We start from the raw sequence: 22,294 nt of genomic DNA on the forward strand, positions 1-22,294 counted from the left end.
ACGAGCGGAGAGAAGGAGCCGCGGGATAACGGGGCCGATGGGGGGAAAGGGCACGCTCGGCCCACCGTGCAGCGTGAGCGACTTTGCGGCGGCGGCGGCGGCTTCTGCTTTCTTCTCATTGGTTATGCATGAGCGGCGTTTTGAAATTTAGGAACAGATGTAATCGGGTTCGCTCGCTATCCGCCGTCCTCCTTTCGCTTCGTTTTCTTGTTCCGTCTTGCGGCGGCGTATTTGCGTCGCATTTTCCCCGCCCGAACGAGTCGGCGAAGAAAGTCTGCGGGTCGCGCGACGACGACGTGGATGTCGCGCGCCCACCGCCGTGCCGTTATACGCGGCGGGTCGGAGATTATCTTGCCTCGACAAGCACGGATCCGCCGCCAACGACGGCTGCCCGCTGCTGGCCTCCCTAATCCTCGCCGAAGGTTTTTTTTTTCTTTTACTTCTTCTTTACGGCGTCGCGAGGATCCTCGTTTTCACCGCCGTGGATGAGTAGGAGAAGGCGCGGCTTGAACAGCGGCTCGCCGACCCCCTTTTTTTTCTTCGCGGCGCAAGCTTCCTCGAAGAGAAGCTCCTCGCCTCGATGTGTCTTCTCGGCTCGATCTTTGTAGATCTCATCCTCGTATTCCTCTTTTTTCTGTCGCCACCGTCGTTCTTCCTATAACTTTTCTCTCTTTTCTAGGGCGGATCATTGGCCGCGTTTTCTCGCACCGAGCCGAGTGACCGCCGATGCGTCGTCTAGCGTTTTTTTTTTTTTTTCGCTGCGGCTTCAGGAAAGTCGCCACTGCCGCGGTTTGGAAAACGTATAGAGTCGTCTTCTAAAGCGTGCGGACCTCGGTACCCGAGAAAACGCTGAATTTCCGAGCACTTTGTGAAAGTAGCCAAGAAAACCGCACATTAGTATGTTGTTCGCATATATGCTAGTAAAGGCTGCACATAGGAATGCCCAGCTGCGTGATAAGGTTGCGGAATTATTCAGGCTCCTCTCCGACACCGCGGTCCGTAAACCTTGACGCAGACTGCACACCTTGCTACTATACTGCTGCTGGGGCGGCGCCTATACGGCGGCCGAATCCCGACCCCATTTGCAGAACGGAGAGGAAGAGGCAGAGAAGAGAAAAAAAAAGCAAACATGAGGCGAGGCAGCCTGTAGGAAGTTGTATACCTTCAGCGTGCTGTGTTGTCCCTCACTCCTGACAGGCGTGCATTGTTTTAGTGAGATGCAATCACTCGTAAGTGCACAAAAATACATTATCGGATTAGTTGGCTCACGATGGGTAAATTGCAGTGCCCGACAACGGGACAAAGTGAGACACAAGCACACAGAAGTTAAACCGTGAGCAAAAAAAGAAACAGAAAAGACAATTGGCTCGCGAAGAGATTCAGACCCACAAAATGAAACTGACGACTGCACTGAAAAGTTCGCAATGTCAAGTTTGGACTGCAGTCCTAAATTTCAAGATACCTTCATAGGCATAGAAGAAAATCGGTTCATCGCATATAGAGAGAGCGAGAGAGAGAGAGTTTATTTGAAGAAAGGCAGAGAGGCCGTGCGTGAGCTGGTGTGATCTAGCCTGCTACTCTGTACAGGGGGATGGAGAAACGAGGACGTAAAGGCTGGATAAGGGGTGATGATGACATAGAAGAAGGATGCACAACGATGAAGGCAAGTTCAGCATTCCCATGGTTATCAACAAAGTCTTAAAAAAAAAAGTCATTAAGAAGTGTCATCCGCCTTCCAGAGCATGACATAATCCCTGCCTGGTCCGTATACACTTTTGCTAAGGGCAACGCATGCGGCGCTAACTTAAGACTTAGCCGAAAGTCAGCACTAGAACATACCAACGAGCCCGTTTCGCAGTCACTGCTTATGTATGTCATGAGCGGCAGTTTGCTGGTGTACGTGTCAAAACAAAGTTGAAGCACAATTACTGTATTCAGCTATTCATAGCCTACGGGACAGAAGTTGGAGGATGAGAAATAAACACGAAAAGGCACAAGCAGCGGGAACTGGGCAAGTTGTTCGAATGTGTTCGTGATCTGTAAGCGCAACAAAACGGGCACGGACGAAAAAGAAGAGACGTTCACAGGCGCTGTCGATCAACTGAAGCTCTAATGCACACAGGTAGACAATATATATACAACGCGGAAGCACCAAAGCGGGAAAAACAAATACAAAAGCTAAAACCATCACCTCTCACGGCAGCGCCGCTCAGCTCACGCGTGTTACGCCCAATACAGAGAGTTCAATTCATCATCCCGCGATAGAGAGATGGAGGGCTGCCTTACGCATTCGTGCGCGTGCCTCCGGATAACGGGTAACATCGACTCTTTGATTCTCCTAATCACTGCGAACGACAGTTACGTTCGAGACCCAACAGTAGGTCAGGTCGCTTTTTTTGTTGTTGTTAACACTAAATCTCAATAATGTCATTCCGTGATGTTGCAATGTTTATTGTTTTGAATGTTCTAAAATTTCACGTATAATGCTTTCTATATAACCAAAGCAAATGTATGCTCACTCCAGGCGAATTTGAGACGTCACCATGATGTTCCGCAAAAAGTCTAGGTGTGACAAGATCGCTGCACGCTGTGGATACGAGGGAAGGCTTGAGAGGGTGAGCCGAGAAGGTTGGCGGCTTGATGTGTGCCGTCTCGCCCAGTGTTGGAGTAAACGTGATCGAGCGCGCGCAATATGGTGGGGGTGGGGGGGGGGGGGGGGGCTGGCGAACGCGCACCTCCTCCTCCAGCCCTGCCGCGGCTGCGCACGGCGCGGAATGCGCATCTTGGAGGCAATCTGAGGCCGGTGAAATGTTGGGCATGCCGATATGGCCGATGGCTTCGTGCGCGCAGTCTCCCCACGCGTTTAGTGTTGGGGTTGGCGTAATCTCGAGTTTGTAGCACGAAGTGTTCGCTACACGCTACCGAGCGCTCTTCACCACGCCAGTGTTGCAACGGCGAGCGTACTGTTTGGATCCGACCGCTGGTACGATCTGTTGGGAACTCGGCGCTGACGCCCGTGGTTGTACCTGGGTCGCAAGCCCCAAGGGTAGCGTTGGCCTGGCGGCCTGGGGTACAACTCGAAGCATCCGAAGGTCCCGGCAAAGCATGAGTCGACTGGTAACAACGAAACAACTTGTTTATTTTAACATCGCAAAGAGTTGGCGGTCAGGTTTGACCGAAGTAGAGAGACGGGAGAGCACTTCACTCAACGGAAGAAATCGGAGCCCTCCTCTGGCGTCCGGGGGCAGCTGTTTTTATACTCTCGCAGTTGAGGGCAAGAAGGAACCCCTCAAAAGACGAGCACGTGAATGTACAATGGGCTAATGGTGACGCACACTGTCGTAGCGATGCCGTAGCACCATGTCGTGGCGCTGCGCACGATCTCGTAGCACCTGGTCGTGGCGCTGCGCAGCACACTGTCGTGGCGCTGCGCAGCACACTGTCGTGGCGCTGCGCAGCACACTGTCGTGGCGCTGCCGGTCGGACACAATGACTGTAACGAGAAGATGGTCCCTGCTTTGGCATCGCCTGTTTCGGGCACAATGACTGGAACGAGATCCCTGCTTTGGCATCGCCTGTTTCGGGCCCAATAACTGGAAGGAGATCCCTGCTTTGGCATCGCCTGTTTCGGGCACAATGACTGGAACGAAATCCCTAGGCGGTCGCATCGCCGCAGACGCGCCTGGAAACACCTGGCGATGAGTGTTGCGGTGACGACGATCGGGCCAAAATGTCCGCCGCCCCGCCGCCGTCGCGCCGGCAAAACCACGTGTCGCAGGCGAAACGCAACAGACCGCCCCGCCGGGGAAAGGAGATCCCGATGGACAGGGGACTGCATCCGCTGTCCGGAGGGATGTCGCTCGATGATGCTCATAACCGAAGTCGGGCGTCCCTTGACGTTTCTTGAGCGCAGCGCACAGAGAAGGCCTCGTTCTCTCGTTCAGGTTCGCACGGGACACTGCAAAGTGACTTCGGGAGAGTTCACATTTTTGTTCTCGTTCCCGGCAAGCGTTAGAACTACGCTGAAAACTCAACCGCTCAGTCAGCAAGCACGGCACAACCCTCACTAAGCCCTGCCAGGCTCTTTCCCCTTTTTATACCACTGCCTAGTTCCTTACAGTAGTCTAGCATCACTCAGAACGCGTCCACAAATTGAAAAATTGCACTAGAAAGCATATCATCACTTTGAAACACTAAACAAAAGCAATATGTTAAAAAAAAATCCTGCCTCAGGAAGAAAAACATCAGTAACAAACAATTTTGAGGCTGATTCCTACGTTAGGGGCTTCGACTTAAGCCATCGGCGTTACCGTTGAGACTCCCCTTTTTGTAACGCACCTCAAAGGAATATTGTTGTAAAGCGAGGCTCCAGCGCAGGAGGCGGCCATTTTTGGGAGAGATGGTCTGCAGCCATTGGAGAGGGCAGTGATCTGTCTCAATGATAAACCTCGAGCCGGCTAGATAGCATGACAATTTCTGAACGGCCCACACGAGACATGCACACTCTTTCTCGGTGGCGCTATACGCCTGCTCACGACTGGTCAGCTTACGACTAGCATACAGGACGGGGTGTTCTACTTCTCCATTTTCCCGTTGGCACAGTACAACGCCCATGCCTCGCTCACTAGCATCGCACTGAACAATGAACCCCTTTGTATAGTCTGGCGATCGTAGCACAGGCTGGCTTGTTAGGGCACTCTTTAGGGCGCTAAAAGCTCTTTCCTTTGTCTCGTCCCAGACGACTGTTTGAGGCTCTGTCTTTCTTAGAGCATCCGTCAGGGGAGCCGCGACATCAGAGTACCTAGGGATGTACCTCTGATAGTAGCCGGCGACACCTAAGAACGACCGAATATCGGTCTTTGTGCGCGGTTGCGGAAAGTCTCGCACAGCGGCCACTTTTATTTCAGAGGGGCGGCGACGACCCTGACCAATCACGTGACCGAGGTAGACAACCTCGGCCTGTGCTAACTGGCACTTAGGAGCCTTTACTGTCAAGCCTGCTTCGCGCAGGCGGGTTAGCACTGCCCGCAAGTGTGTCATATGCTCAGACCAGGATGCGGAGAATATCGCTACGTCGTCTAGATACGGTAAAGCGAATTCTTGCTGTCCCCGCAACACTTTATCCATGAGACTTGAAAAACAGTATGGCGCGTTCTTCAAACCAAAACTCAACACTTTAGGACGGAATGTTCCCATTGGTGAAATGAACGCCGCATACCTACTAGCCTCTTCTGTAAGTGGAACCTGCCAATAACCCCTGACAAGATCTAGGGTGGAAATAAACTGAGCGCTACTAACTTTCTCAAGGCGCTCCTCGATGTTAGGGATCGGATAAATTTGATCCTTAGTGATGGAATTAAGCCTGCGGTAGTCGACGCAAGGACGAGGTTCCTTGCCCGGTACCTCAACTAAAATCAAAGGGGAGGTATAATCACTCTCACCTGCCTCAATAACACCGAGCTGTAGCATTTTCTTTACCTCAGCCTCCATAATATCGCTCTGGCGGGGTGACACCCGATACGCCTTGGATCGTACTGGCTCTGTGGAGGTAAGTTCTATATCATGAGTAAGTACAGAAGTCCTACCAGGCCTCTCAGAGAACAGACCTTGAAACTCTTGTAATAGCTGGTGTAGTTCGGTTTTCTGCTCAGGCGACAGCGGTGCTTTACTGATAAGGTCACTAATGACTTGACCGGTGTCTTCCCTGTTCGTCACTGAGCCTAGTCCCGGAAGCTCGACCGGAAGCTCTTCAGGAACGTTTACCATCATGCACACCACTGCTTCCCTTTGTCTATAAGGTTTGAGCAGATTACAGTGGTAAACTTGCTGTGCTTTCCGCTTTCCTGGCAGACTTACCACGTAGTTAACGTCCGACAGTTTCTGAACAATTCGCGCTGGGCCCTCCCACTGCACGTCTAGTTTGTTGTTTAGCGATGTGCGCAATATCATGACCTCATCGCCAACCTCAAAACGACGGGCCCTGGCTGTCCGATCATAATAAACCTTGGCCCTCTGCTGGGCCTTTGCCATTGCTTCACCTGACAACTCCTGTGCCCTTCTTAAGCGTTCGAGGAGCTTAAGCACGTACTCCACCACGACTGGGTCGTCGCCCCTACCTTCCCATGATTCTCGAAGCATGCGAAGCGGAGATCGAAGCGAGCGACCGTACACCAGTTCAGCTGGCGAAAACCCCGTAGCCGCATGCGGCGCGGTCCTTAAAGCAAACATCACCCCAGGCAGACACAGCTCCCAGTCAGTTTGATGTTCAAAACACAAGGCTCTCAACACGCGCTTCATGACGGAGTGGAGCTTCTCAACGGAATTCGACTGTGGGTGGTACACTGAGCTGTGTAGCAGCTTTACCCCACACCTTTCGAGAAAAGTTGTCGTCAAAGCGCTAGTAAACACTGTGCCCTGATCTGATTGAATTTCTGCAGGAAAACCAACTCGCGCAAATATGGACAGTAGTGCATTAACTATCTCAACTGAGCTGAGTTCTTTAAGCGGCACTGCTTCAGGGAACTTTGTCGCTGGGCAGATCACAGTCAAAATGTGTCTGTACCCCGTGGCTGTTACCGGCAGAGGTCCCACTGTATCAATAACGAGCCGTCTAAAAGGCTCCGTAATGATAGGTACCAATTTCAACGGCGCCCTCGATTTGTCCCCTGGTTTGCCCACCCGCTGACAAGTGTCACATGTCCTCACGAAATGGTCTGCGTCCCGAAAACACCCTGGCCAATAGTACTCTTGCAAGAGACGGTCCTTAGTTTTCTTAACTCCTAGGTGTCCGGACCACGAACCCCCATGTGACAAGCGCAACAGATCCTGACGATAGCATTGAGGCACGACCAGCTGATCGAACTCCACTCCTCGGCGGTCTAGATACTTCCGGTACAGGACTCCACCTCTTTCCACAAAACGCGCAGTTTTCCTGGCGATACCTTCTTTGACATTGCAGCGCACGTTTTCCAGGCTGCCATCCTTTTTTTGCTCGGCTATCAAAGCCGTCCGGCTGACTTTTAGCAACCTATCAAGTCCGTCTGACGTAGGCGCGATGAGCAAATCAGTAGATAGCTCTTCTAACTTTCCCGCGTCGGGATTTTCCTCTCCAGTATCTGGCGCCTTCAACGCTACAGACTCAATTTTATTCTGTTCGGGCGTGCTCTGAATATCAGCTTGCTGCGCCTCTGACCCTTTTTCGTTGTTTGATAACGTCGGCCCCGCAACTACCGCCTTTGCAGCGAGCTCCCGAACCTTCGATCTGGTTAAGGCCTGAACACTAGCTTCACCAAACAAAAGCCCCTTCTCGCGCAGGAGGTGATCGGACCTGTTTGAAAATAGGTACGGGTACTGGGGTGGCAGCATAGATGACACTGCCGCCTCCGTCTCAAGCGCTCCGAAAGGTCCTTCAATAAGCACTTTTGCTACCGGCAGACACACGCTATGAGCTTCCACGGCTTGCTTGATCCATGCGCACTCGCCCGTGAACATATGGGGTTCTACGTAAGACGGGTGAACTACATCCATCGTTGCTGCGGAATCGCGAAGCACTCGGCACTCTTTCCCGTTCACGAGGAGGTCTCGCATGTAAGGCTCGAGAAGCTTCATGTTCTCGTCAGTGCTGCCTATTGAAAAAAACACAACTTTTGGTGTTGTTTCCGGACACTGCGCCGAAAAGTGACCCGGCTTCTGGCACGTATAACAAACGCCCGCTCGCCTCATCTCGAACCGCTTTCTGCGTTCGGCTTCGGCTGCCGTCTCTTTACGTTTGGTCGGATTGCTTTCACTCGCATCCTCACTACGCGTGTCCCCCTTAAATCTCATGGGCGTGAACCTTGGCCTCTCAGACTTGGAGCCAAATTCACCCTTTTGACCGTCCTTAGCTCCGCGAGCTCGACGCGTCACAAACTCCTCGGCTAGCTCAGCGGCTCTAGCCACCGTACTCACGTCTGGCCTATCCAAGACCCAGTATCGCACGTTCTCCGGTAACCGACTATAAAACTGTTCTAGCCCGAAACACTGCAGAACTTTATCGTGGTCACCAAACGCTTTCTCTTCTTTGAGCCACTCCTGCATGTTCGACATAAGCCTATACGCAAACTCTGTATATGACTCACTTTTGCCTTTCTCATTTTCCCGAAACTTCCGACGGAACGCTTCCGCAGACAGCCGGTACTTTTTTAGCAGACTCGATTTTACTTTGTCGAAATCCTCTGCTTCCTCTCTATCCAAGCGAGCGACTACGTCGGCCGCCTCGCCGGGTAACAAAGTGAGCAAGCGCTGTGGCCACGTTTCCCGAGAGAACCCCTGCTTCTCGCACGTTCGCTCAAAGTTAACCAGGAACAAACCAATGTCCTCTCCAAGCTTAAACGGCCGCATCAGGTCAGTCATTTTGAACAATACGCGTTCTCCTGCACCGTGTGCCTGACTTCCATTACGAGCGCGTTCCATCTCTACCTCAAGACGCTTCATTTCCAAAGCGTGTTGACGGTCACGCTCTTGTTTTTCTTTCTGTTCTTTAAGTTCGCGCTCTTCTTTTTCTTTTTGCTCTTTAAGTTCGCGCTCCTGTCTTTTTGCAGTCTCCCTCTCCTCCATGGTCTCAAGGCATTCCGACAGCTCGTCATCCTCAGCCTCTAACTCAAGAATAGCCTTTATCAGTTCTGGTTTTCTGAGTTTGTCCGAGACATCCAGACCCAACTCTCTTGCAAGCTCCAACAATTTCGGTTTGCGCAACGACTTCAAATCCATGGCTGCTCTGAATGCTGCTTTCTCTACTGCTTACTATTGTCTTGCCGCAACTAACCCGGCAGCAACGACAACCACAATTACCAGCTCTGTTTCTAACACTAACAAAAGCCTGGCAAAGCTCAGAAGAAGAAAGTCCCGCACTCACCAAACCTCGCAGGCAGGAATTCCGCGCAGTCGTTCCGCTGCAGGCAACCAGTCGACACACAGGGCTCGTTGCACTGCTCCCGGATCGTCGTTGAGCTGCTCAGCATACAGTCAACTGCATCCCTTTGCTGCTGGCCTCCGTTGTCGCGATCTCGCCGCTGGCAGACCGTTGTTTGAAGTCGTAGGCGATCCCACCGCTGGCAACCAGATGTTTGGATCCGACCGCTGGTACGATCTGTTGGGAACTCGGCGCTGACGCCCGTGGTTGTACCTGGGTCGCAAGCCCCAAGGGTAGCGTTGGCCTGGCGGCCTGGGGTACAACTCGAAGCATCCGAAGGTCCCGGCAAAGCATGAGTCGACTGGTAACAACGAAACAACTTGTTTATTTTAACATCGCAAAGAGTTGGCGGTCAGGTTTGACCGAAGTAGAGAGACGGGAGAGCACTTCACTCAACGGAAGAAATCGGAGCCCTCCTCTGGCGTCCGGGGGCAGCTGTTTTTATACTCTCGCAGTTGAGGGCAAGAAGGAACCCCTCAAAAGACGAGCACGTGAATGTACAATGGGCTAATGGTGACGCACACTGTCGTAGCGATGCCGTAGCACCATGTCGTGGCGCTGCGCACGATCTCGTAGCACCTGGTCGTGGCGCTGCGCAGCACACTGTCGTGGCGCTGCCGGTCGGACACAATGACTGTAACGAGAAGATGGTCCCTGCTTTGGCATCGCCTGTTTCGGGCACAATGACTGGAACGAGATCCCTGCTTTGGCATCGCCTGTTTCGGGCCCAATAACTGGAAGGAGATCCCTGCTTTGGCATCGCCTGTTTCGGGCACAATGACTGGAACGAAATCCCTAGGCGGTCGCATCGCCGCAGACGCGCCTGGAAACACCTGGCGATGAGTGTTGCGGTGACGACGATCGGGCCAAAATGTCCGCCGCCCCGCCGCCGTCGCGCCGGCAAAACCACGTGTCGCAGGCGAAACGCAACAGTACGCGGTCATCGAGTGTGATCTGTTCATGTCTGCCCTTAGCGCGTGACATCATACTTCTTACTTTAATTAGTAAGCGAATTTCTATGCAATTTATATTACCGATATATCTACGCACCTTCGCGTAGTTCTAATACTTTGTCATCGCTAACGCTGCTTCGGCTTTCGGGCGAAGCTGCCGCTATCCTTCCCGAGACAACACCTATCGTTTTTGACAACACACCGTAGGAGAGTCTGTAAGAGTCCACCTAATGGACTGTCCATTTCAACCGCCGCTTATTGACTGGGGCCACTCGCTTCCTCCTCCTCACTCGCACAGCTACAGCCAATAAGCACATCAGCAGCGGCTGAAATGGACAGTCCACTAGGTGGACTCTTCCATAATATCCTTACTGGTCACCAGCGCTACCACTAGCCAGGCCCAACAGCCCTATGATATTTATCCACGCTCTTCCCATCGTTTGCCCAGTACCGCTTCAAGCTTGCATTATATCCATGGTAATTATTAGCTATAGCCCAGCCCGATTCTCCGCTGTAGCCCGCGGGGAATCTGCACAGTCGGGGACTAAGTCGTTCGGCGCATTTCCTATCTTATAACGAGCACTTGGGTCACAATAGAAGGCGGACACGTGGTTAGAGCGCTCAGCTAGAAGTCGCAGACAAGCTAATTCGTTTCCCCTCACCGCACCATTCTTTAATCTTTAAGCTTTAGGTTCTTTGCTACGATTCAATGTTTCAGCGCATGATCCTTCAGTGCAAGCTCTGGCGCGGCTCACAACGTATAGCTGAAGAGATGCGTAGCGGGGAGTAATGTGGGGAATGTGGGGAGCTGCGCGCGAAAGATTGCGAGGGATAAATTGTGGGGATGCGCGACTCTCACGCGTCCCCTGATATCTTGTTTTCCCGCATAGCTCCTGTCTTCTGCAGTGCGGCTTCGCCGCGTGGCCTGGCGCCCGCGACGGTCGGAGTGGTTGAGGCGCAGTGCGAGAGATGGCGCGAGTGTTGCGCTGCTAGCGCCGCCTCACGGCTGGGTTACTTGGGGGTGCGGGAAAGATAAGGGGCTCTCTTTGGCGGGGGATCGGCGAGTGCCGCGGACGTCCCGCGCGCGCGCCGATCCATGCTTCTGCGAGACCGCCTCGCGTGGCCGCCTTCAAGCGCGCCACCGTTCGCGTGACCGTACACGCGAACGACTAGGCGTTGGGATCCAGCATGGGGCGAACATATTCGCTCGTTATCCGGTCGCAGTGAGTCGGATTTCTAGATTTGTCGCGCGCCCATCGGCATGTTTTGTGGATAGCAATTCGGCTAGCAGGCATTGATCTATAAAAGGTGCAATAAATGCCCTTGTGACTGTTTGCACTACTGTGTTGTCGTTCCTTTGTCCCAAGAGCATAGGTGTGAGAATCCCACAAAATATAGTAGGTTGCCTGTGAAGGACCGTGATGCGAATGTGGTGAGACGCCCTCTGGGTGGCGATTTGTGGCGCCAGCTCAATTTCCGCCATGCCACCCGAGATCAGGCAGCCCGCGAGCTCGGAGGCCACGATACTTCTAGCGTCACCGCGCGAGTCGCTGCGTATATCACTTATCTGTCGTCCCGGACGTGTCAGGCGCTTGTCCTTGCTTCGTCCAACTCTCGTTAACGGCGCTCACCCGATTTCGCTCCACTGCGCAGCACCCTACTATAACACACTGTCCTTTCAACCATTGCTTCATTCTATCCTTCGTACAGCATTTACTGACGGCTTACCCGCACTAAACGCTTACTATGCGGAGAAACGACCTTTCAAGGACAAAATTACATGCGCTCTCGATTGTAGTATGCAAGGTGCGCGCTACCGACTGATCCTAAACCCAATCCAGGGGCGAGCTGCTTCGAAATGAGTCTCCCGTTGAGCTGCAGAGGCCAAAAGCTCGGGATAGTGACATTACAGATGCTATGCACTGCGAAATGTAAGCGCCGGAAGCCACCCGGGAGAACAGCTGGCTCAGATGCATTGTGGGACACGGAAGACGACGACAAATGCTCAGGCAACGGTTGGGGCCTGCAGACCGCCATGGCTTCAGGGCCACGACTTCCTCGCAATACAAATACAAAAAAAGAGAGAATTGCGCACGCACCATTGTCGGTTCAATCAACGAATACGCAGATAATTCCACTAACCGACAGTTCACTAAAACAATTAACACGTCAATTGACCGAAACTAAATAAAACGTGAGTGCTAGCTCAATACGCGCCTGCTGGCAGCGACAGGTCAAGAGTAATCACGACACAGAATTTCGCAGTTTCTTCAACTGCTTCGGGGATGAGAGCTCGCAGGACGCTCTCCGTGTGCTTGCTGTCGGCAGTAGGGAGCTCGTAACTAGCGTGGACCTCATAGCGGCATCATTAGCTTTTACTGAGAAGGTCAGGTTTGCGTTTGTTACCGAATGGGAGCAGCGGCAACGCTGACAAGAGTGCTTGTGAATGGCACTTCCATTCCCGCACACATAGCTCACAATTAATCCGAGGGAGCGAGCGAACTGAAGTTGACACCAGGCTTTCTCTTCCTCTCCGGCATTTCCATATAAGGCGTTAGGAATCCACATTTGCCCATTCTTTATGAAGAAATACTTTCATTAGAAGGTAACGTACGTACGTTTTTAGTGCAGACTTTACCCAAATTTCTGTGGTCGTTGGCATGTTAAGGCTGTTTGTTCTCGTTGTTGATGCGATTGTCTTCCTAGAAATATAACCAATTGGCCGATGGTGCTCGTCCTGCCCATGCGTGTTAGGCGTTACTCAGCGTTTTCTACGCCACATTACCTGGGAGAAGTTCCAGCACGAATGACCAACTCGTGCGCGAGTTTCAACTGCCGTTTGCTCAGAAGAGGACGAAAGCGCGCCAGCTACGAGTCACGTGACGGTGTGGGCCTCCGCCTGATGTGCGGAACTTTCAAGATTACGGCTGCTCGCGCTCTCGCGCCTGGCGGTGCCCGGGCCTTACCTACGCGCGCGCGCGCGCGCGCGTGTGTGTGTGTGCCTGTGCGTGCATGCGTGTGTGCGTGCGTGCGTGTGTGCGTGCGTGCGCGCGCGCCCAAAGTGAGGTTATAGCCCCTAAGTTGAACGTGCTTCGCGGGAAGTTCCGAGATTTGAAATGCACCTCTGCGCGTCAAATAAATCCGTTGCACCGCTTTACAGGTACTGCGCTTTCAAGATTATAGCTACCGGTTTTAGTCAAGATTTTCTGCGCGGTATATGTTTCCCGGTATACGCCGACAAGCGGAGCAGCACGCGCTGCTCGTTGATCCAAATCAAAAGTAGGTCCCACCATCCCAGGGAAACAAACGCATGCGGGATCGTTGTTCGAATCGACCAAAACGCTCTTTTTTAGCCGTCACGCAGATACGCAGAGGCTGCGTATTCACATCGACTGTATCCTCGCCGAACCCCAACGTGCCGGTGCTATACACAAGGGACGTTAATCGACGTCGCAGTAGCACGCCATTCCCGAACGCGCACCTAAAACCAGGAAGACGAACCCTTCCGCTTTCACCCTCGATGACGGTGTGGACGCTGCGCGGGCGGCACAATTCGACGCCCGGTGCCTTGTTTGCGCTGCGTAGCAGGACGCCGCGGCTACTAAGTCAAGGCGACCAGCTCGAATCGACCGAGTATGTCTTCCTTTCTTTTTCGCACAGCTCAAACGATGGGCTGGCATTTGCACCACACAAACCGGCACGCGTTGAGGCCCCTGGGTGTCGACGCCGACAGCAGTCGAGCAAATGCTTCGAGAATGACGCAAGCGCCGCTGTGGAGCTCATCGCAAAGACAGATGCCGCGCCCGTAGGACAAATTAAAGAGAAATGCCGGGAGACTCCTTCTGCAAACAATAATCCCGCCTAGAAACAGCCGGGGCCACGTAATATGAACGCGAGCGAAGAGAAACGGTTCTGCGGAACAACGGCGGCGTAGATATGGAAAGGTGGAGCCCCGGGAAAGACGGTACAGGTGCGTGAAAAATGAAATAAACAGAAAAGAGACAAGGAAAGAAATTGCGTCAAGAGAAGCAAAGAAGAGAAAGAGAGAGAGAGAGAGTAACCAGGCGGCGAGCGAGACCGAAAACAAAAGGTCAATAGAAAAAAGCACAAAGACGAAAAAAAAAAAGAAAGAAGCAGCTACAGGGTCGCTCGCGGCACTGAAGAGGTTCCCAATCCTCTTAGCATGGCCGTATTTCCCAATAGCGCTCGTCTATATCCCCTTTAGCTTCCCAGAGCCGCCTAATCCGGACTTAAATAAAACATGGGAAGGCCTAATGTAGTCAAGAGATTAGGCCGCGCGGGAAAGGGCGCGCGCGTGCGAGCGCCAAACATCCGCTGGCCGGGGGAAAGGGCCCGGGAGCGGCCGCCTCGCCTCCACACGCTCCTCCTCGCACGCACAACAACGCGCACAAACAGCGGATCCACGGACAAGCCCGGAGGCACGAACCACCACCACCACCGCCCGTCGACCGCGCAACCACCCGGGGCATAGCCGCCGTCGCGCCTTTCCTCCTCCTCCTCCTCCTCCCACTACTGCTACTACTGGCTCGCCGTTTCCTAGCGCGTACCGTTTCAGTGCACCTGCAACCCGCCACCCACCCCTCCCTAACGCTCCGGCTCCGTCCATAAACTCACCGTCGTTCGCGGTTTAACGAATTAACGGGCCTATACCAGAGCGGCGGACGCCAGTGGCGACAGTCCCGTCGCGTTACCCCACTGCGAACGGTCGCAGCGTCGAAAGTCACCCCTCCGTGTAATTCTTGCGGGACGTTGCTCGGCGGCAAACGCCGGTGCGCGTGCCCACATCGCTGCTCGAGGAGCTGAGAGCAGCGGAACTACACTGCAGCCCCTGGCTCGGCGCTTTCCCGAGCGCCGTAGTTAAGCCGAACGTTGACGCAACCACCAGTGTGTAGTACGTCCTTGTCGTTTAACCTCCCGCCGATAAGCTGGAAGTTAAACGCGTATAGCCAGAAGTGAACGCCTGTGGCCGGCTAAATCTAACAGCTTTTTCGTGGGCTATGGCGACAGCGCTTGTCCCTGCAACTCGGGAGAAAAATAAAAATAAAAAACGTAAATGCTGGTAGGTCGCCTTCCGGCAGTCAACTTTGCCGAGAGAGCAACGCGTAAGCCGTAAAATGCCGCACATGAGGCAAACCCGAATGCAATACACAAGAGGGGCCAATCTGGGAGAAGGAAAAAAAAAAAAGTCGTGAGCATTAAACACTCGCAAGCACACTGTAAAATTTAAAAGTGAGAAGCGGTGTAAACTTCCCTATAACTCACGCCCTTATACCCTGGAGGAAAGGGTTCGAGTTGTAGTGAAGTTTACATCCTTTTTTTTAATTTTTAAGGGTGTAAATTATTTTACAATGTACGTGCGTCAGGGACGGCACCGAGGACGCAATAGACAGAAGAGCACGCATCTTTAGTAATGCCGCACGCAATGCCCCATAGCCGAATTTTCCCATCGCTACCTGAAGTCCATTCATACCTGAAGTCCATCTTCTCTTGGAGGTGCTTTTCCTTCTCCCCCGCCCCCTCCTGCTTTCAGAGCTTCTGCCTATTAACATGTCAGCAAAGTATCGGCCACCTACCAGAGCGTCCCCGAGTGCCGATACTGAAGCGTGTGAAATAGACTATAGCGCGGCAGGAGCCGGCGCAACACAACGCACGACAACGAGGCCCGTCATCGAGGCCGTCCGCGAAGGGGACCGGGTGTGACGCACGCAGGACACTCGCACGCGAAACTGGAGCACCAACAACGCCGCTAGTAGTCATCCGAGCAAGCACGAGTGATCGAAACCGAGCCAGAACGACTTGTGTAAGAATTATTTCCCAGCAAAGCAATCGGACGATATGAAAAAAAAAAAAAAACAAGAAAGAACGGGCGAGCGCGTTTCTCCACAAGCCCCCGTCTGAGCTAACACCCACAGCCCACAGCCCAGACCGTCCCCTCTGTAAGAAGAAACTCCCGAAGCTACGAAACGCGCTTCGAAAAAAAAAAAAAAAAAAAAAAGCTCGGATAATGCCAGGAACGATGGACAGCGGGGATGGGAAGCAATGCGCATGCGCACGCTGACGCCCTACTTACGGTGGCAGCATTACTTCCGACATCTTGGGTCACGACGGACGGCGTGTCATGCTAAAAGCGCACTTGCCCGTTTTGCACCATCGTCCACCGTTCCGCTACGAACGATCCCCATCAATGCTCCACGTCGGCGGGCTGCCGTCACTCGCCCCACAGAGGGTGCTGCCCGCGTTCCAATTAATCACCGCGACTTGAGGCTCCGAGACGTGTGATCTACCTTCGGTGCTTTGGCTCGGCCGGGGCTCATACATAAATGCACGGGAATGGTTAGAAATCTGTTGTCTCGGCAACCACCGCACCGAATTTAACGAAACTCGTTGCATTTAAAAGAAAAGGTTACAAAATCTAGTGACTGAAGGAAGCGTAATTACGATTTAGGCCATCAATCGATTAATAAATATAATTGAAAATCGCCAAAATTTTCAACAAAGAACAACAACGAAGCTATCACGTTTACAAACGACTCGTAACTCGGCAACGAAAAATTATAACACCGTGAACTGCACTTAATGATACATCTAAAGCGGACAAAATTGATGTATTATACAACGCTATGAAATATACCATTATTATGTGACTAGGACATTTACAAAATAATATTACACGGTGAAACAAATTCGGGTAAGCAGTTACATTTTTTTTCTATGACTAGAGTCTACAGAAATGCGATATTTCTTATTGGCGGAGAGTTCTGAATATGTAAACCTCGTGCTTCGGTTTGTTTACTTTTTCAAACTTTTTGTTGAAAAATTCCCAGGCCCTAAATAAAGATAAAGTCCGCTTCCAACAGCCACGAGAACTGAACTCTCTCTCAAATACAACCGATTTCATCGAAAATTCGCGTGCCGATTGTTTCGCATAAATCGTTTCAGCGCTTTACATGCACTTCAATACGTGGCGGGCCCCGAGCTTTGAAGAGCTTCCTCTCAAGCACTGCCATTTCAGGCACGGTCTTCTTGCGTTGCGCGGTTCGGCGCCGTTAGCTTACCCGCCGTGGTTGCTCAGTGGCTATGGTGTTGGGCTGCTGAGCACGAGGTCGCGGGATCGAATCCCAGCCACGGCGGCCGCATTTCGATGGGGGTGCGAAATGCGAAAACACCCGTGTGCTTAGATTTAGGTGCACGTTAAAGAACCCCAGGTGGTCGAAATTTCCGGAGTCCTCCACTACGGCGTGCCTCATAATCAGAAAGTGGTTTTGGCACGTAAAACCCCAAATATTATATTAACCCGTTAGCTTCGATGCGGGCAACAGATGAAAAGACACGGGACCCACGCAGCACCGCGTACGCGCGCGCATAGCAGGATTTGGTTGCCGAGGGTGAACGGAGAGAGTGGCTTGGAATGGCGCGGAAAGGAGGGCGGGTTATCCGCCTTCGCGCGGCGGTGATGGCTGCCCGAGCTTTTGACTCTCCGCTCCTTTCTTTTTCTTCTTTCTTACCTCCACCTCCGAAAGCGGCTTCGCGGGTCGTTCGCGCGCGCACGCTGCCGGCAGTGTTCTCTTCTTTTTTTTTTTTCGGCGCTCGCTATCCGCGCGCGCGCTTAATCTCGTCAAGGTGAAACTCCGCCGCCGCCAGAAGCCGCCGGGTCGGACCAGACCCGGCCCGGGGTCTTCGCCGGCTGCGCGCAGGGTCGACCCGGGGTCGAACAACAGGATCGCGCGACAGGTTTATCCTTCCGCCCCTCTCTCTCTGCCTCCCTTTTTTTTCCCCAACCCGCCGCTTGAACTCTCTTCTTCATCCTTTCCGATCGCACCTTTCTCGGCGGCACCATCGTATGCGTAGGAAAAGCCGCAGCTATGCAACGGGTAAAAGGAGGGATGGCGCATCACGGGCAAAAGAAAAGAAAATGGGGGGGGGGGGCGCATCACCAGACTATCCCGTTTCCGTCTTTCCCGCACCCTTCCTAAACCTCATCTCAACGCTTCCCTTTTATGGCGAGAGGTGCAGCTACGAAAACAGGGGACTGAAATCAGTAAAGGAGGGAGGACCGCGCGCATCATCCGACAGTGGAGAGAAGGAAAACGCGAGAGAGGATTAAACGGGCAGAGAGAGAGAGGGGGAGGGATATGGGGAAAGGGGGTTGGGGGGCGGCGGCAGGCGCGCGCCTCGCAAATCCCGTTAGCCGGGCCCCGGATCCGCGCGGTTCGGCAGCCGAGGCGCGGATTAAAGGCGGCGAAGGGGAGGAAAGAAAGGGACGAAGAAGAGGGAGCGAGCAACCCCCCCTCCCTCTCCAAGCGGCCGACGGAGACCGGCACGTGTTTAATATTACTTTTCATCCCTCACACCCTTTCTAACCCTTGCCTCTCTCTAGTCTCGCTTCTGTGGAAACGAAAACGAAGATTCCTCTCGCAGAAGGCAGGGAAACGAAGGGAAACGGCGCCGCGTCCAAGGGGCAAGGAGAAAATCCTCCCCCAGCCTCTGCTGCCATCCTAGTCCCATAGCCGCCCAAAGTCCCTTCACGCGCGCGCACACACACACACACACACACACACACACACACACACACACACACACACACACACACACACACACACACACACACACACACACACACACACACACACACACTTACGCACGTGCTCCTTATGACTATATATCCACATACGCGCGCCGCGCGCGGATTATGTAAACTCTCGCGGGGATGCGAGGTAAAAACAATTTGCTCAGCGACGAAAGAATTCAGGGGGTGGATTTTCACGCACGGGCTTACACAAGGCTGATGCGCCATTTCAACGGAGGCGCACGCTGCATTCTTGTTGTTGTTGGGAAGTGGGTTATCGCCATTTTCTTTTCCTTTCTTTTTCTTCTCTCTCTTTCGTTCTTTGTGTAGCAGGGAAAGGTGGGAACTCAAAAGCGCGATGCGCTCGTCGTCGCCGCATTAAGCAGGAGACACACGGTACGATTCGGCGTCCGATCCGACGTGCGGCATACGGCGATTCGGGGCACACGGTGCGTGCACCCGAAAGATCGAGCGGCGCGTAAGCTCCGCCCAAATCCAGCCCCTGAGCTTGACTTCATATCGACGTCGAGAAACGCAATATAAACAACTCTGCAGAACACTGCTTCGCTTTATGCGAACACTGTCAATATAATCATGCCTCTGAGAGTGACAGAACACTTCACGACAGCGCGTTGTCCACTGACGACTCCGCTAACACCCAGCGAAGGGGCCGGTAGGCCTGGCTAGGCGGCCGCCGCGGCCGACGGCGCTTACGATCACGTCGAAGAGCGCCTATTTTTGCCAAAACAATTAACGCTGTACACTTACGTCGCCCATAATTAAATACAATTGGTTTGCTCGACGCAGCCGTTGCGAAGGGCAAACGTGCAAGCGAAGCGAGCAGCCTCGCTCACACGGTCGGTGTGTGCTGTCTGCCCGCGAAATGCCCTCGCGTTGCGGCTCCCGATCTCGCCAGTAGCTTAGTGCTAGTGTACTAGGCGCTGCTTTGTATAACAGGCACACGTTCGAGATAATCTTACTGAACTGGTAACTATGTCGTGTCGGAAACAAACTGCAGCAGGCAAAAAAAAACACTGCGAGAAACCGGCCAGCCAGCGCCGCCTCGGTGGAGGGAACGTCAGAGAACGTCACATGCCAGCCGCGCTGTCATTGACTGCGGCCAGACGACGGTGCAGTTGTCGGACGCGTCGGACGATGAAAATCTGCCCGGTTTGTCGCACGCCGGACGTCCGATCCGGCGCTTCGGCACGGCAAGACACGTCGATTCCGGCTGCCGTTCCGGCGCGTCGGACGCCGGATGGGACACCGAATCGGACCGTGTGTCTCCAGCTTAACTAGGAGAGTACCCGTGATGTCACGGTGGCTCACCAACTGACCAGTTTTTGGTGCTGAGCGTAAGGTTGCGGGTTTGATACCCAGTCGCATTCCGATGGCGGAGGAATGAAAAAAAAAAGAAAACCTTGGGCGGCAAGCATCATGTGCCCGTCATAGAAATAACTATACAGGTGATCCAGTTTAATCCGCAGCCACACACTATGAAGTCTATGATAGCCCCTGTGTTACTCTGGGACGTTAGGTCCAATCAATCAATCAATCAATCAATCAATCAATCATTAGAGTAACTAGCTGTAGTTGGCCAATGATAACTGCAGAAAAAAAATACATCACGAGCGTTTCCTGTCGTTGTCGGTCGTCTTCTACGTTCTTACTCGTTTTAAAGGCCAAATTCGGCATTAATTTTTTTAACCATATTAGGATATCGTCATTTTCAAACGGCACTGACTGTCCTGTCAATGGTAGGGTGGTAGAATTTGCTTACAAACTCACGAATAACTTTAAACAACCAATAATTAAATGAGGTACCGAAACCGAAACGGGTAGCTGCTTCGTGTGACGTCTATACGATGAGTCGATGATGTGAGATCCTACACTACCGCAATGTATAAAAAAGCATTAAACGTGGCGCTAACCCCGTTTAGGCGCAGTTTGCTTTTGACCTGCCGCCGCCGCGCTATGGCAGCTGACGTGCCGCCCCAAGTTCGACGCATTGCGCTGCGGCAAGACGAAGTTAAGCACCGGTTGTCACGTTTGTCGAAACGATGAGTGTCGGCCATCGCATCGCAGAAAATGGAGCCAGCTTCGTAGCTTCTAGGCGAAGTGGCAGTTGGTAGCGGTGTAGCCTTCTGCTAACGTCACAAACACAGGGTGGCCATACAGAGTCATGCACTCGTGGGCATGAGTCGGGAACGCGCAACCGATTTTCGAAATTAATTTTCAGTAAAAACTCATCGACTTTCAGTCATATCGTTTGGCACAGGGAATCAGAGTGAAGAGAAGATACACTCAAAATTTTATTACGGTCCGTGGGTCATCGAAAAATCGCCGGTGTTGCCCTTTAATTTTTTTGAGCATCTACGGTTTTTCCAACGTGCACAGGAATCTCAACGGCGCGTACGCCTTCGACAATGGTGGTCACATTTACCTTTGTTGCGCGTGTAATGAGTATAAATTTTCAGACTATGCGAATGCCCCGCGGTGCCGCGAAATTTGAGCCGTAAACACATTACTGCGTCCCTGTATACACCCATCGATAACGCGAAGTCACGGGTTCGATTCCGGCCGCAGTGGCCCCATTTCGATGGGGGGCGAAATGCAAGAACGCTCGCGTACTGTGCATTATACGCGCCCGTTGACGAATCCCCACGAGGTAAAACATTACACCGGAGTCCCCCACTGCGGCGTCCGTCGTAACCACACGGTGATTTGGGGGCACGTAAAACGCCGGAACTTAAATCTTAATCTTTTACGCTTCCAACCTGTGTTCCAGCAGGAACGTCGTCAGACATACCCGACGGTTCTCGCGTACATATCGTACTATACGTCGTTACTGCCCCCACCTTATGCAATGCCTTCGCACCCCTTAGAGCTGCAATAAATGAAAAGGCAATACGTTGGGCAAGCAGGAGAAGCCTGGCAGGGCGCTGCGTTTGTCCTTACGCGTAGGAAGTATTATTGCTTCGACTCTGTGGAACCTGTCGGAAACACCTATCGGAAACTTGTCGATTGTTCGTACGACATGCGATTGTTCGAATGCGACTGTTCGTACGACAGGTGGTGCGTCGGATCGCGCCCGCAATCGCGTACCGGGTCCTTCACCGTCGAACACGTACGCGTCAAAAAAGATGGGCCGCTGCTCAGGGCTGGCGAAGAAACCTGGCGGGGGAATTTTGTCGAAAATTTGCTGGACGTATCGTTGGCGCGAGTAATCGCACGACTGACCTCATCCACGACCACGTGAAGCAAGCAGAACACTGAAGCAGGAGAAAGCATGTAGCAGTGAGTTACCACGTTTAATCGATACGTAGAACTATTAAGAGAAATGAAACTGAAACAAAAAGGTACAACTTGCCGTAGGTGAGGACAAGACATCCGCATTATGCACGCAGTGCTTCGCAAATTAAGCTATCACGGTGGTCATACCGGTGGTCATCCGGCCACATTTTCTTAGGTATGTAATTTTGTACAAGATTAACCCCGAAAGTATTAGCAAGTGCAACTCACAGCTACGGTGGCGGGCATGGAACGCCCTTTCAACTACAGCAGTCATGCAGTACGTCAGCTTAGAAGCAGGCAACTGGCTAATAATCTCTCGCACGCCAATCGAGATTGCTTAAATTCGAGGCGTTCGCTATGCAATGAACGAGACGGAAATAAGGGGACCAGACAGGCTCGGCTTTACGCACCCGCGTTTAACGTTTCGCAGTTTCGAACGCTTGCCACGTGGTAAACGATCGAGTGATGCGGAAAACAAGAGAAAGGCGCGCGCAAAGAGAGGGCGACGCA

At 52.8% G+C, this 22,294-nt stretch overlaps 1 protein-coding gene across 1 annotated transcript in view; it reads right to left on the reverse strand.

The window, feature by feature from the left end:
* Positions 1-22,294, reverse strand: part of dve (SATB1_N and homeodomain domain-containing protein dve) — a 111,749-nt gene that overhangs the window by 15,176 nt on the left and 74,279 nt on the right. The window lies entirely within an intron of this gene.

Source organism: Dermacentor variabilis, chromosome 4 (genome assembly GCF_050947875.1).
Source record: "Dermacentor variabilis isolate Ectoservices chromosome 4, ASM5094787v1, whole genome shotgun sequence".
Classification (NCBI taxonomy): domain Eukaryota; kingdom Metazoa; phylum Arthropoda; class Arachnida; order Ixodida; family Ixodidae; genus Dermacentor; species Dermacentor variabilis.